Below are 13755 nucleotides of genomic sequence, written 5' to 3'. Positions count from 1 at the left end.
GATCGTATTGCAAATTTACATTGGTTGCTGGAACATACGAAAATTTCAGAAGAAAATGAGCTTGTGTTTCATAGATTACATCAAAGATTTTGACCGTGTAGATCATGAAAAGCTATGGCTGGTTGTACAAGAAATGGATGTGCCACAGTGTCTGCTTGTTTTGATGGGCAACCTATACTCTTGACAAGAGGCTACTGTTAGGACAAAATAGGAAGAAACAGAATGGTTTCCAACTGACAAAAGTGTCAGACAAGGATGTATTTTGTCTCCCTATCTCTTAAATCTATATGCAGAACACATCATAAGGAAAACTGGATTAGATTTAGATGAAGTTGGGGTGAAAATTGGTGGAAGGAACATTAACAGATATGCAGATGACACCATGCTGCTGGTAGAAAACAGTGAAGACTTGAAATGACTACTGGTGAAGGTTAAAGCAGAAAGTGTTAAAGCAAGATTACAGCTGAGCATCAAGAAGACAAAAATAAAGACTACTGAGGAATTGCACAACTTTAAGGCAGGGCCATTTGGATGTTTCCTTGCCACTTCATCATTAACCTCCCTTCTGGCTAGACAATATGTTTGTGGGAAGGATCTATGTAGTTGGCTCCACCCACACAATTTTCAACTTCCAAATGTTAAGAATGGTGATTGATGTGAGAAGATGCAAGGGAAGTATTTCCTCTGTCTGTTTGTGTAGCAATGTATGAAAGGACTGAGAATCTCTGGGGAAAATCAAAGACAGTTTTCAGTCAAATGGGAAGGAATCTTTGGCCTATGAAGGCTAGAGACAACCGACCAGGAGTGATAGCTGTATCAGAGATGGCCAACTGTCTCCAGAATCAGTTAGTCAATTGATATTTTCCTAGGATTGACAATAGAAGAGAAAGAGAAGTCCAAAGGAAAAGAGACCCCGAAACAGAGGCAGGCCTTGCCTCTGGTTCCTTTACAGTGTAATCTCTGTGGCTCTTGGCAGCCTAATTTTCCTAGGTCCCTTGACAGGAACCATTTGATAGCCAGAGACATCTTGCTGTCAGGAAGAATATTGTAGAGATTCAGCTCCATTTTCTCTTTCATTTCATCATTTCACTCCTGGTTATAACTAAAAGCTGGGCAAATAGTGCATAATGAATCATTCATTAGATTAATTTCTTAAATTTATTCTCCCTTCCAAATCATTAGGGCCCCGGCGCAGCAAACCCCACTGAGTCTGGTGAGGCAAAGCCATGTGCTTAGCATTAGGCTTGTGGTGACTTTCTCTCCCCCTTCTCCTTCTGGTGGATTTGCCTGACTTGATGAATATTTGCTCGGAAGGAATATAAATTCTTGATCTGTGGTTTGTTTGTCAGCCAGACAGTTGCAATTATTTGGCCTGGATTTGATTGGATATCAAGGTCACATGCTAGTTTGGAATGTATTTTCCACAACCCAATGGGTTTAACTCTTGCAATCAATTTTCTTCTGGTAATGCTCAGATTTTTTTAAAAAATAAATTATACGAAGAGGCTCTGTTAGCCACACTGTGTATTAAAGAAAATCAGACATATGTTTATAGGATTCCCGCCCCCATAAATTAAATGCAGGGCTCCTAATTCAGTCAAGTACCCTTCAAAATCTTCTAAAATAATTATCCAGGTCAAGTTACTGTCTCAATCCAAGACTCTCTAAACACTCCAAGCACAATCTGCTCAGTTTTTCAGTGTATTATTAACTAGCAAAATGCCTGTTGTCATTTAGGATAAGGTGCCTGTGGAGAAGGAGGACATGTTATGCAAGGATTCTTGGAGAGGTACTACACCAAGACATGATGAAGCCTGAACAGGATACTTGTCAATGAGGGGAAAAGGGTTTCAGAGATGGAAGGCAGGTTGTAACTTCACCACAACAGTACCTTCAAATCAGTCCTGCCCTTTCCCTGGGAAGCAAATGGCACATATATGGCACACTGAATGGCACTACAGAGTAGAAATGTTTCCTGTTCCTAGTGACCCATGTCTAGAGTAGCTCTGTGCAGATGACCTATCCACATGTTAACTGACTTCGTTGGGGGGAGAGGGAGCATGAGGACTCTGGCCGCATCTCTACCTCCAGGACCTCGCTGAGTCATCTGCATGGAGAGGACACATGGAGGAACTGTCTGTTCCCTGCGATGAGCGGCACTGCTTTATGAATGTTGCAGATCATGGGGAAGGAGCATATGGGACTTGAGCAGAAAGCTTAGCTGCTACGCTTCAGTGATGCCACCAAAGTCTGTAAATCCTAGGCTCAAAATACAACAACACCAACAACACAACCACCACCACCATTTTATTTATATGCTGCCCTTTTAGGGTTGCCAGGTCCTTCTTCACCACCAGCGGGAGGTTTTGGGGCAGAGCCTGAGGAGGGTGGGGTTTGGGGAGGGGAGGGACTTCAATGCCATAGAGTCAACTTGCCAAAGCTGCCATTTTCTCCAGGTGAACTGATCTCTATTAGCTGGAGATCAGTTGTAATAGCAGGAGATCGCCTGCTACTACCTGGAGGTTGGCAACCCTATGCCCTCCCCCTGCCAAAGCAGGGCTCAGGGCAGTTTACAACAAGATAAAAACATCATCAGTACAATAATAATGTAAAACATAAAACACAAGGAATTAATACATTAAAATAAAGAATTTATAACATTTCAAATATGGCAGTCACTAGTCAGTCTCACCCCCTCCCCCAGCTGTTGAGATATTAAATCAAGGTCCAACAGCATGGGAGAAAAGTCAAAATCCAGATGGGGCAAACAGAAAAAAATTGAGGTTGAAGGGGGAGAGATCTGGGAGAATAGGGTTGCCAGGTCCCTCTTCTCAACCGGCGGGAGATTTTGGGGGCGGAGCCTGAAGTGGGTGGGGTTTGGGGAGGGACTTCAATGCCCTAGAGTTCAATTGCCAAAGCGGCCATTTTTCTCCAGGTGATCTGATCTCTATCTGCTGGAGATCAGTTGAATTAGCGGGAGATCTCCTGCTACTACCCAGCAGTTGGCAACCCTATGGGAGAAGGAGGCAAGCAGGAGGGAAGCGCTAGAATCCAGGCCCTTTGTGGGACTCCAGATGTGCCTTTGCAAGGGGTAATTTGTGTTTGCAAGTCCATGGAGGGACAAACAAGCACCACAGGATCTGGAGAACAAGCAAGGCTTAAGCACCCTCCGACCTTCCAAGGCTTCTGCATCCTAAATTGCCTGTTCCTGAAGCTGATTTAAAAACAAAACAAAAAAGAGTTGCCATTGGGGCTTAGTTTAGGGTTACTAGGTCCCTCTTTGCCACCGGTGGGAGGTTTTTGGGGCGGAGCCTGAGGAGGGCAGGGTTTGGGGGAGGGGAGTGCCATAGAGTCCGATTGCCAAAGTGGCCATTTTTGCCATGTGAACTGATCTCTATTGGCCGGAGATCAGTTGTAATAGCGGGAGATCTCCAGCTACTACCTGGAGGTTGGCCTGGAGAGAATGAAGGCTCAGTGCTGTATAGATGATGGAAAAGATCCAAACAGCACTACAAGGTAATATCAACACGAGATAAATTTATAAAGGTGCAGGTAAGTGCAAGGAGTGAACATATGTACAAAAATTAAGGGAAACACAATCAGGTTTTTTTTTAAACAATTAGCATAAATAGTCCAGCAAGATATGCAATATGACAAAATAAATTGTCCAATGGCTCACATAAAAACAATATAGCTGTCCATGAAAGACTTTCCTGTACTTCTCGGTAGCTGGACACAAAATGTCAAAAATGAGGACCACAGCGAGGAGGTGCCAGAAGAGGTGATTGTGTTTCCCTTAATTTTTGTACATATGTTCACTCCTTGCACTTACCTGCACCTTTATAAATTTATCTCGTGTTGATATTACCTTGTAGTGCTGTTTGGATCTTTTCCACTACCTGGAGGTTGGCAGCCCTAGCTTAGTTAAACATTTGGAAGCTAGTACTTTGTTATATTTATGACTCCACCTTTCTTCCCTGATGGCAGTTATGGCAATATAAACCAGCCCTGACCAGGCCAAGGCCTGCTGAGCTTTGACTCACAGAATCATAGAGTTGGAAGGGGCCATACAGGCCATCTAGTCCAACCCCCTGCTTAATGGAGGATCAGCCTAGAGCATTCCTGACAAGTGTTTGTCCAGCCTCTGCTACAGTTCTCCTACATCAGTTGTTTGCTGCTACATGGATTCTGCCGAACAGATTATTTACTTATATACAGCATTTTCCATTTGCTTTTCTCCAAAAAGGACTCAAAGCAGGTTGCAAAGTAGTTTAAAATTACAATAAGAACAAAGACAAAAAAACTCAACAGTACTGAGAACCTTAGAGAACTCAGGTTCACATCATTTGAGCAGCAGATGCATTGTCTGTTTCTTTTCTCAGCATGGGACTGACCATCTTTGGAAAAACAGATATTTATGCCCAGCTCAGCACAAGTTCATTGAAACAATTGTGGATATCTTGATTTTAACAACTGGGCAAACTTTTTGGCCTGAATTGATTCTCCTTTTCGAGCACAACAAGATTTGATGGCATTAATTAAATATCCAGGTGTGCTGATCCCACCTTTTCAACACAAAACTTTTGTGCCATTATGCAGCCGGCTGCTCCTTTTCCTTTTAAAAACTGGGCTTGACTTCTTACCATCTGTGATTTCTGCACTCCCTCTGCTGGGTTGTATCTCTTTGTGCAGCTCAACTCATTAAATAGTTCCATAAGGCCTTAAGAGACACATGGGCACTGGAGATAGGCAGGCTCTCTCCGCACCAGTGGCTTATTTCACATTAATTTCTAATTAATGTAAATTGAAGGTGCATCTTCCCTGTCCATCAGCAGGAAAACACAGCCAAGAATAGATGTAGCCACCGAATCCCTGTGCTAAAATTGCCCAGAATGAACAAAGCAGTCTACAATATTCGTTCATGGTTTACCCTCCACTTCCAACAGCTGTGATAATAAATACAATTATTATACATTACAACGAAACGTACCAGCAAAAATCCTACCCTGATTCTGGTCACCAGAGATTCATGCACAGTGCCACTTATTTCTTTGTTCTGTCCTTCATCATACTCCTCCCCCTTTTCTCTGCATAGTTTTTGTTGGTTGCTTTGTTTAAATATTTGTAGCCTTCTCTTGCCATAAAAATGCATATAAGAGCTGTGCTCAAATATCCTCCCCAAAGGAACATCCTTGATTTAAAAAAAGTACTTTGAATGTATCTTTTAAAATGTATATCGGGGAGGGGGCAGAACTGGAGGGAAAGAAGGAATAGCCAGGCCTATTGATTGCTAAACTTCCCTAGTCCTCTCTAACATGCTGTCTAGTTAGTACAGTGGCCTGCATCCTTCTCAGATCCAGGAGATATACCGCACACGGAACCCAAAGAACTCCAAGCCTGTGACAGGAAGTTAGGTGGCATCTAGGCTTGCCAGCTCCGGGTACAGACATTCCTGGACATTTGGTGGTGGAGCCTGGGGAAGGGAGGGTTTGGGGAGGGGAGGGGAGGGACCTTGTGGGGTATAATGCCATAGAGTCCACCCTACAAAGCAGCCATTTTATTCAAGGGACCTGATCTTTTTAGTCTGAAGATCAGTTGTAATTCCAAGAGATTTTCATGCACCACCTGGAAGTTGGCAACCCTACAGTGGCATCACAGACAAATGACGTCAGAGCAATGTGATGGAAAGATGAGCTGGAATTATGAGCTCACTTGTGCCAAGGCTAACACTGTGGGCATCAGACCATGAGAGCTGGGGAAAGGAAATGTAAGATGAGCCACCAGGAGGAGTTCCATAGTGAAGGACAAGTCAATGGTCAGAGCCCTGGAGTAATCCTCTCCATTTTGATGTCCTGCTGCTCTTCTTGGCATTGGTGCAAAGAAGAGGAAGAGTTGGTTTTTATACCCCAATTTTCTCTACCTTTTTAAGGAGACTCAAACTGGTTTCCCTTCCTCTCCCCACAACAGGCACCCTGTGAAGTAGGTGGGGCCGAGAAAGTTCGGAGAGAACCATGACTAGCCCAAGGTCAGCAGGCTTCATGTAGAGGAATTTGGTTCACCAGATTAGAGTCTTCCACTCATGTTGAAGAGTGGGGAATCAAACCTGGTTCTCCAGATTAGAGTCCGCCACTCTTAACCACTGCACCATGCTGGCTCACACTGGCATGATATTACACCTGTACTTTGGCATCTTCACTGGCTACCTATTTCTTTCTGGGTGCAACTCAATGTGCTAGTTAGATTTGAGTCCGTAGCACCTTAGAGACCAAAAAGAATTTTTTTTGGGGGGGAGGGGTATAAGCTTTTGAGAGACAAAACTCCCTTTGTCAGATAGGAGAGAGCTTTGACTCTCGAAAGCATATACCCCAATAACCTTGTTGGTTTTTAAGGTGCCGCTGGACTCAAATTTTGCTGTTCTACTGCAGACCTTTGAAACTATCAATATGTTATTCGTTACCTTTAAAGGCTTTATGGCCTGGAACCCACACACTAATGGGCTGCCCTTCCCCATATGATCCAGTGCACCAATTAAGGTAATGTGGTGCCCCATTTTTATGGGCTTGTCTCTTTGGAAGGTCCAGCCATCCACCGCCTGGACATGCTCACAGCCTGGGCATCCACAGCCTGGGCATGCTCACAGCCACATTCAGTGGCTGTGCCCACTTTTTGGGATAGCATTCCGGATATGGTACACAAAGGTCTTATGCTCTCTTTCTCTCTCTACTGTACAATGTGCAATGTGTTTTATTTTTTTATTTTAATTTATTCAATTTGTACCCTGTCTTCCCCTGGTGAGGCTGGGCTCAGGGAGGCTTCCAACCTACTAGAATCCATCAGTCATATACAGTCAATAATAATAAAGTCACATTTAGTGAAATAAAATAAGTTCAAGTAAACCTAGGACTTCAGTCCTTCATTCCATAAAAAAATATGTTGTCCAGTAAGATTACAAGAGGGACAAAAATGGGAGACCCAAAAATGAATGACGGGGCCATAGTTATTCGTTTGTTGTGGGTCCAGCAAGGGAAAGAGTCCAGCAAGGAAAAAGGGGAGGGAGGCCAGTTTATGTATGGACCATTGCTGTCCTCAACCATAGGCTTGGCAGAACATCTCCATCTTACAAGTGCAGGGCCCGGGTCTTATTAGACAGAGAGTTCCACCAGGCTGGGCCCAGAGCCGAAAAAGCCCTGGCCCTGGTTGAGGTCAGCTGGATGACTCTGGGGCCAGGGACCACTAGGACGTTGTTTCCCTTGGAGTGTAATGCCCTCTGGGGGATATACTAGGATAGTAGGGTTGCCAGGTCCCTCTTCCCTACTGGTGGGAGCTTTTTAGGGTGGGGCTGGGGGTGGTGATCATGCACGCATGGCCACAGTGTAATTGCGCCACTGCAGCTGTGCACATGCTGCAACACAGGAATGAAGACTTCCCTGTTTAGCCTGGATAACCGGGCATTTGGTAAGCCTATGGGAGAGTCAGGCGCACAGATACAATGGTCCCAGACCGTTTAGGGCTTGTAAATCTACTTCTATGAAGGAAGAAAAACGAGATATGAATAAATGAATGAGGCCACTTTGACAAACGTGAAAATGTGCCCCCCCTCTTGCTGCCTTAACTTTGTCTGAAGGGAGGTGGGAATGGAGGTTTTATAGAGCATTTAAATCCATTTATGAATTGCATTTGAATTGCTGTTCATTATTTCAAATCTTGCCACTTTTTCGTGGATTAGGTGAACAAAAGGGCCTTCCAGGAGATATGAGCATATATGAATGGTGAGGTACCTTCATCATTCCTCAATTGTTGGTACGTCTGGATATTTTCTAAATCCAGAAATCTAGCTCATGGTTTGCCTTGGAAACTGTTTTGGCTGGGCTCAATTTTACACTCCCGATCCCTCACATCAAAACTGCCGGGGTGTTGCAGCATGTCCAGATGCCACAATGTTGTGGCATGCTGACAGTCCTATGCTACTCTGGTACATGGCATATGCTACTCTGGTACAAGCAAGGTGTTCAGGACTGTAGCAAGTGTGCTGGGATGGAACACTGCTTTGTATTCAGAGACAAAATGAGTTTCCTGGCATCCATCTTGTTTGTGCCAAGCTTCAGAGCCGACTGGGCAAGTTCAGGCTTGTTTATCTGTTTCTCCTTGGAAGAACATCTGGAGTTCCTTGGAGACAAAGGAACAAAAGATAGACTTCTTTAGCATTTTCTAGCTCTCTCCTGCAGCAGACAGAGCCCACCTTTCTAAATCTCCTCAGGAACAGAACACCATTCAGAGAATCAGGATGTACACAATCTCATCATGTTGCTAGCCAGGCCCTCTAACTCACCCTGGCAGATAGTTTCCCAGACCTTGCCTTCATCTCCAACTCTATAGCCAATGCTCAGGGGTACTTAGCCAAGAGTACCTAGGTATTGTTTCTGATCCACCTCATCTGTTCTGTTCTCCTTCCTACTCCTAATCCAATATAGAGCAATCAAACCTTTTGTTTACTGGCAATGACAAGCCATTTCCAGACATTGCCAGATGCAGTAAGAACAAGGCTCCAACTCCTCTCTTGGGTATAAATATATCCCCATTTGCCATAGCAAATGGCTAGCATTTTCCCTTGGATGCAAAACATGAGCCCTGCACTAGCATGTGCAGTTCTTCTTCTCTTTCCCTTCTTGCAGCTGCTATTTTGGACCTCGTTCCTCTGAAAGGTAAATATACTTCCCCCTGGGAACCTCTAATCCTTGTGTCCACCTCCTCCTACATTTATTTTCCTAGTTCTTGTATGTATCAGGTTTTGTGTGTGTTTTTCTGTGCGTGTGATTAAAAAGTTATTTTTGCAATAAAAATCAATTAATTGTTAAAATAAATCTCTTATTAAGAGTTTTTCACTGGGATTTGACCTCTGTATACAAAGGGTAAAAGGTCCTGGTTATCCCTACTTCTTGCAAAATATAGTCTCCCCAGCTAATTCCCCAACCAAAAGGGGAGACTATCTAATTAGGGTAACAACAATAGGTATTTTTTCAGTATTCTCTGCATGCACACGTGTATACCTGGACACATAAACTCCAAATGCTGATGCAGGAGTATTTCAATTAACAGATATACTCAGGATATAGAATATTAATCCACTTAACTATAAAAAAAACAGCTATACCCTCATAGATTTTTGTACCACAGCAGTCTAGCTCATTCCTTCATTCACGTGATGCAGGGATTCATGCATTGCTACTGTAAACTCAGCATAATTGTACTATCAAAAGACTGGCTATTTTCAATAGTGTGTAGGGTTATTATAGCAAGCTGCCCATGTGCAATAAATTATGTGTAGTAATTCCACAGCCACCGAGTGTAACAAGGCAAGAACTATCTTGGTGCCAAGGCAAGGCCACAAGCTAAAGACACCATTTAGTTTTGAATGTGTCACTTGTGAATGTTGTTAATGTGAACTTGGGGGAAATGGCCATTTCTAAATTGAATGTATGCTTTTGCCAATGTACATTCGATTTAAAAATGGCTTTCTTCCACTTTCTCTCACACATTATCAACATTCACAACATGTACATTCTAGTCAATGTAGCTTTTTCATTCAATTTATGGGCACAGGAAATGCAGAAACTAATTTAAGCAGCACTTGAGAAAGTGGCTGAAGGCTCTTGGAGTGAGAGAATGTTTTGTGAAGAGCGCTGCAGCCCGAGCTGATGTATGTTTATTTGGAAGTAAATCCCACTGAGTTCAATGGGGCTTATTCCCAAGTAAGTGTACACAGGACTGCGGCTTTAGATGCACTGCTGAAAACATGCCCAGCTTGATAAGGAAAGAGAAATGGGCACTGTTATGAGGCTAAGAATGACTGTGACAAAAGGCTACGTTTTCACTTAGTCCTCCGATCAACACTCCCTTACTGTGTCCAGTGTTCCTGCTTCGAGATGCCAAACCTCGGAGTTACATACACGGACTGGACCTAATGTACTATCTAGATCAACTGTCCGCGCTGTGTAAAGAACACTGAACAGATTCCTTTCCTGGAACAAAATGAGATGCCTGCCATTTCAGGTCCTTCATTCCTTGGATTAAATGGTTTAATTGGTTTTGCTGTCATTGGGCTCAGGAGGCGTGTGTACCAAAGGAACAAGGGTCCAAGGCAACTCTGTCCAGCCTGTAGCGATTGGTGTTGAGTGTGTTGGAATATAGCAATGTCTTGTGTACAAAGAAAAAGAATTAGATCCTGCAGGGGGCAGCAAGCATTAGCTGGGCAGGTAGGGTTGCCAGGTCCACCTTTGCCACCGGTGGGAGGTTTTTGGGGTGCAGCCTGAGGAGGGCAGGGTTTGGGGAGGGGAGGGACTTCAATGCCATAGAGTCCAATTGCCAAAGCGGCCCTTTTCTTCAGGTGAACTGATCTCGATCGGCTGGAGATCAGTTGTAATAGCAGGAGATCGCCAGCTAGTACCTGGAGGTTGGCAACCCTATAGACAGTAGGGCTGTCAAAAAAAAAATTCGGTACAGTTCGGATTCGGCCGAATTTGGCCCTTGTGGGTTCGGTACGTGCTGAAGTCCGAACTCCCCCACTTCGGATCTGTTCAATTCGGCGGGAATTCAAAGTTCGGAAAAAAAATTCGGCCGAATAAAGCCATTAAAAACACAACCGCGCCTTTCCGCGGCTCTGGGGGGGGGCATTTTTGGGCTTAGAGGTCCCAAACTTTCAGCAGAGCTTCAAAGGACGTATATTGAAAGATTCCCCGAGTTTTGTAAAGATTGGGTCAGGGGGGGCTGAGATATGGGCCCTGAAAGGGGTCCCCCCCACCCTTAATGTGTATCTCAGCAGAGCTTGCCGCCCAGGCACAAAGCTCCCGCCCGACAAACAGCTGATGAGAGCAAGGGCGGGGCAGGTGCTAAGAACTTTGCAAAGCAACACAACTGAAAAGCAACACCTTTGCAAACATGCAAAGGGCGGGGCAGGTGTGAAGAATTTTGCAAAACAATACAACTGCAAAGCAACACAAGCACGCAATGCAACACCTTTGCAACAGTGCAAAGCAACACCTGACACCTGGGAGTTTGCAAACCATGGAAAGGGACAGAGGCAGCTAGCTAAGCATAATGAGCAGGAGGGGCTGGAATTTCTCCTTTTGCATTGGACTTGGGACCAGGCAGATGCATTCTTTAAGTCACCATTTGAAAACCAGTTTTGAGCAAGCATCAAAATAACCTAACTGATCTTATGAATGAGGAAAAACCTGACGAATAAAAATGAAGCCCCCCCTCAAACCAGGGAGAGAGAGACTGGAGGGGGAACACACACCCCAGGCAGAACCGGCAAAAGCCCCCTTTGGCTCCCCCCCCCACCCACAGAAACTGCTCCCTCCCCACACACACACACAGACTCTGCTTTCCCCCCCCCACACACACACAGAAAAGAAAAATTATAGATTAAAGCCCCCAAAGGGGTCTTACTGTGGCTGTCTTCTGTTCCAGCAGGAGGGGCTGGGAGGCTGGGTAATCCAATATGATTCCATTTGTATCCAATATAAGATCCATATGTATGCATCTCTCGAGGGTGATCCATTCATCCCAATAGGGAAAAGGGGAAAGCCCATATCTCGGGGGGGCCTGACCCAATGTTTACAAAACTTGGGTGGTCTCTTAAAAAGCCTTGACTGAAGCTCCGCTGAAAGTCTGGGGTCGGCACACCCAAAAATGCGCCCCCTGCAGCCACGGAAAGAGAAAAGGGGGGGGAGCCTATATTTCAGCCCCCACTGAACCCATCTTTACAAAACTTGGGTGGTCTCTTAAGAGGGATTCTCTGAAGCTATGATAAAAGTTTGGGGGCTGAACCCCCAAAAAAGCGCCCCCTGCAGCCACGAAAATGGAAAAGGGGGGAGAGGAAAAAGGGGTGGAGCCCATATCTCGGAACCCCCTGACCCAATGTTTACAAAACTTGGGGGGTATCTTAAGAAGCCTTGTCTGATGCTCCGCTGAAAGTTTGGGGTCGGCACACCCAAAAATGCGCCCTCTGCAGCCATGGAAAGAAAAAGGGGGGAGCCCATATCTCGGGACCCCCTGACCCAATGTTTACAAAACTTGGGTGGTCTCTTAAGAAAACCTGTCTGAATATCCCCTGAAAGTTTGGGGTCGGTACCCCAAAAAATGCGCCCCCTGCAGCCACGGAAAGGAGCGAATGTGCACAAGCACCTCCTCACACACACATGAGGATTTCCCTCTCTCTCTCTCTTTCCCCGGCCGGCCGCACATCAGCTGATTCCTCCAGTACTCAATCCTGATTGATTGGCCAGAAGAAGACCCAGCTTGGCCACCGATTGGCCGGGGGAGGAGAATGCTGCTTACTGAAGGTTATGCTGCTTACTGAAGGCCCCGAATTGGCCGAATTTATTCGCGAACTCCCGAACTCGCTGAATTCGGCCCCCCCCCCGGTTGCCTGCCAGTTTTGAGTTCGGTTCCTCCCGAACTAAAAACCGCCGAATCAAGGGAAATTCGGCTGATTTTCAGTTCGGGCCGAACCGAATTGACAGCCCTAATAGACAGGACTGTAGGGGGAGTACCTTCTTTCTCAAAGGGGCTTCTCCTTCTGTATGCAGAATGCTTGTCTTAGGCTTTTTGTCTAGAACAGTCTAGAACTATCTCTCATCTTGCAAGTCAGTTAGTAGGGTTGCCAGCTCCAGGTTGGGAAATACCTGGAGATTTTTGGGGTGGAGCCTGAGGAGGGAGGGGTTTGGGGACAGGAGGGACTTCAGTGCCATAGAGTCCAATTGCCAAAGCAGCCATTTTCTCTAGTGAACTGATTTCTGTCAGCTGGAGATCAGTAGTAATAGCAGGAGATCTCCAGCTAGTACCTGGAGGTTGGCAACCCTAGCAGTTAGGTTTATCTGGTCTTTTTCCCATCTAGTTTGCTAGTTGCTAAATGAAGCTTTTGTTAGTCTTTAATCAGTTCAGTGCCCTGACTCCTGCATAGGCACTCTGACAAAGGAGTAAAGGGGAGCCATCTACAGATGACCAAAAAAGACAATAAGAACTAAACTACATGTTAAGTTTTTTGGCGAGTCGTGTCTGGATTTCCCTGGCCCAACTCGTGTTCCCTGCAGTCACACAGCAGCTGCAGGGATTTAGGATTGCCAACTCTGGGCTGGGAAATTCCTTGAGATTTGTGAGAGGAGTAGGGTTGCCAGGTCCCTCTTTGCCACCAACAGGAAGATTTTGGGGAAGAGCCTGAGGTGGACAGGGTTTGAGGAGGGGAGGGACTTCAATGCCATTGAATCCAATTGCCAATTTTCTCCAGGTGAGCTGATCTCTATTGGCTGGAGATCATTTGTAACAGCAGGAGATCTCCAGCTAGTACCGGGAGGTTGGCAACCCTAGGGAGGAGCCTTGGGCAAGTAGAGTTTGAGGAGGGAAGGGAGCTCAGCCAGGATGGGATGCTACAGAGCCCATTCTCTGAAGCCAGCATTTTCTCCAGAAAAACTGATCTCTGTAGTCTGGAGATCAACTGTAATTCTGAGAGAACTCTAGACCCCACCTAGAGGTTGGCAACCCTAGGAAGGAATGTCATTTTAAATATCAGAAGGGACCCATTTCTGCTTGGAGCTGTGGTGTGCCATTGGGCGGACTTCTGCCTCCCTCTCTCGCCCAGCAGGGATTCATTTACATAATTTTGGAGCAGCACATGGAACACTCTGAGCGTGGCAAACATCCACAGCACCAAAGCTGGATAAAGCACTCCCTTCAGGGGTCTGTCTCTGCTTCTCA

This window comes from Euleptes europaea, chromosome 12 (assembly GCF_029931775.1).
Source record: "Euleptes europaea isolate rEulEur1 chromosome 12, rEulEur1.hap1, whole genome shotgun sequence".
NCBI lineage: Eukaryota > Metazoa > Chordata > Lepidosauria > Squamata > Sphaerodactylidae > Euleptes > Euleptes europaea.
This window is presented reverse-complemented; position numbering follows the sequence as displayed.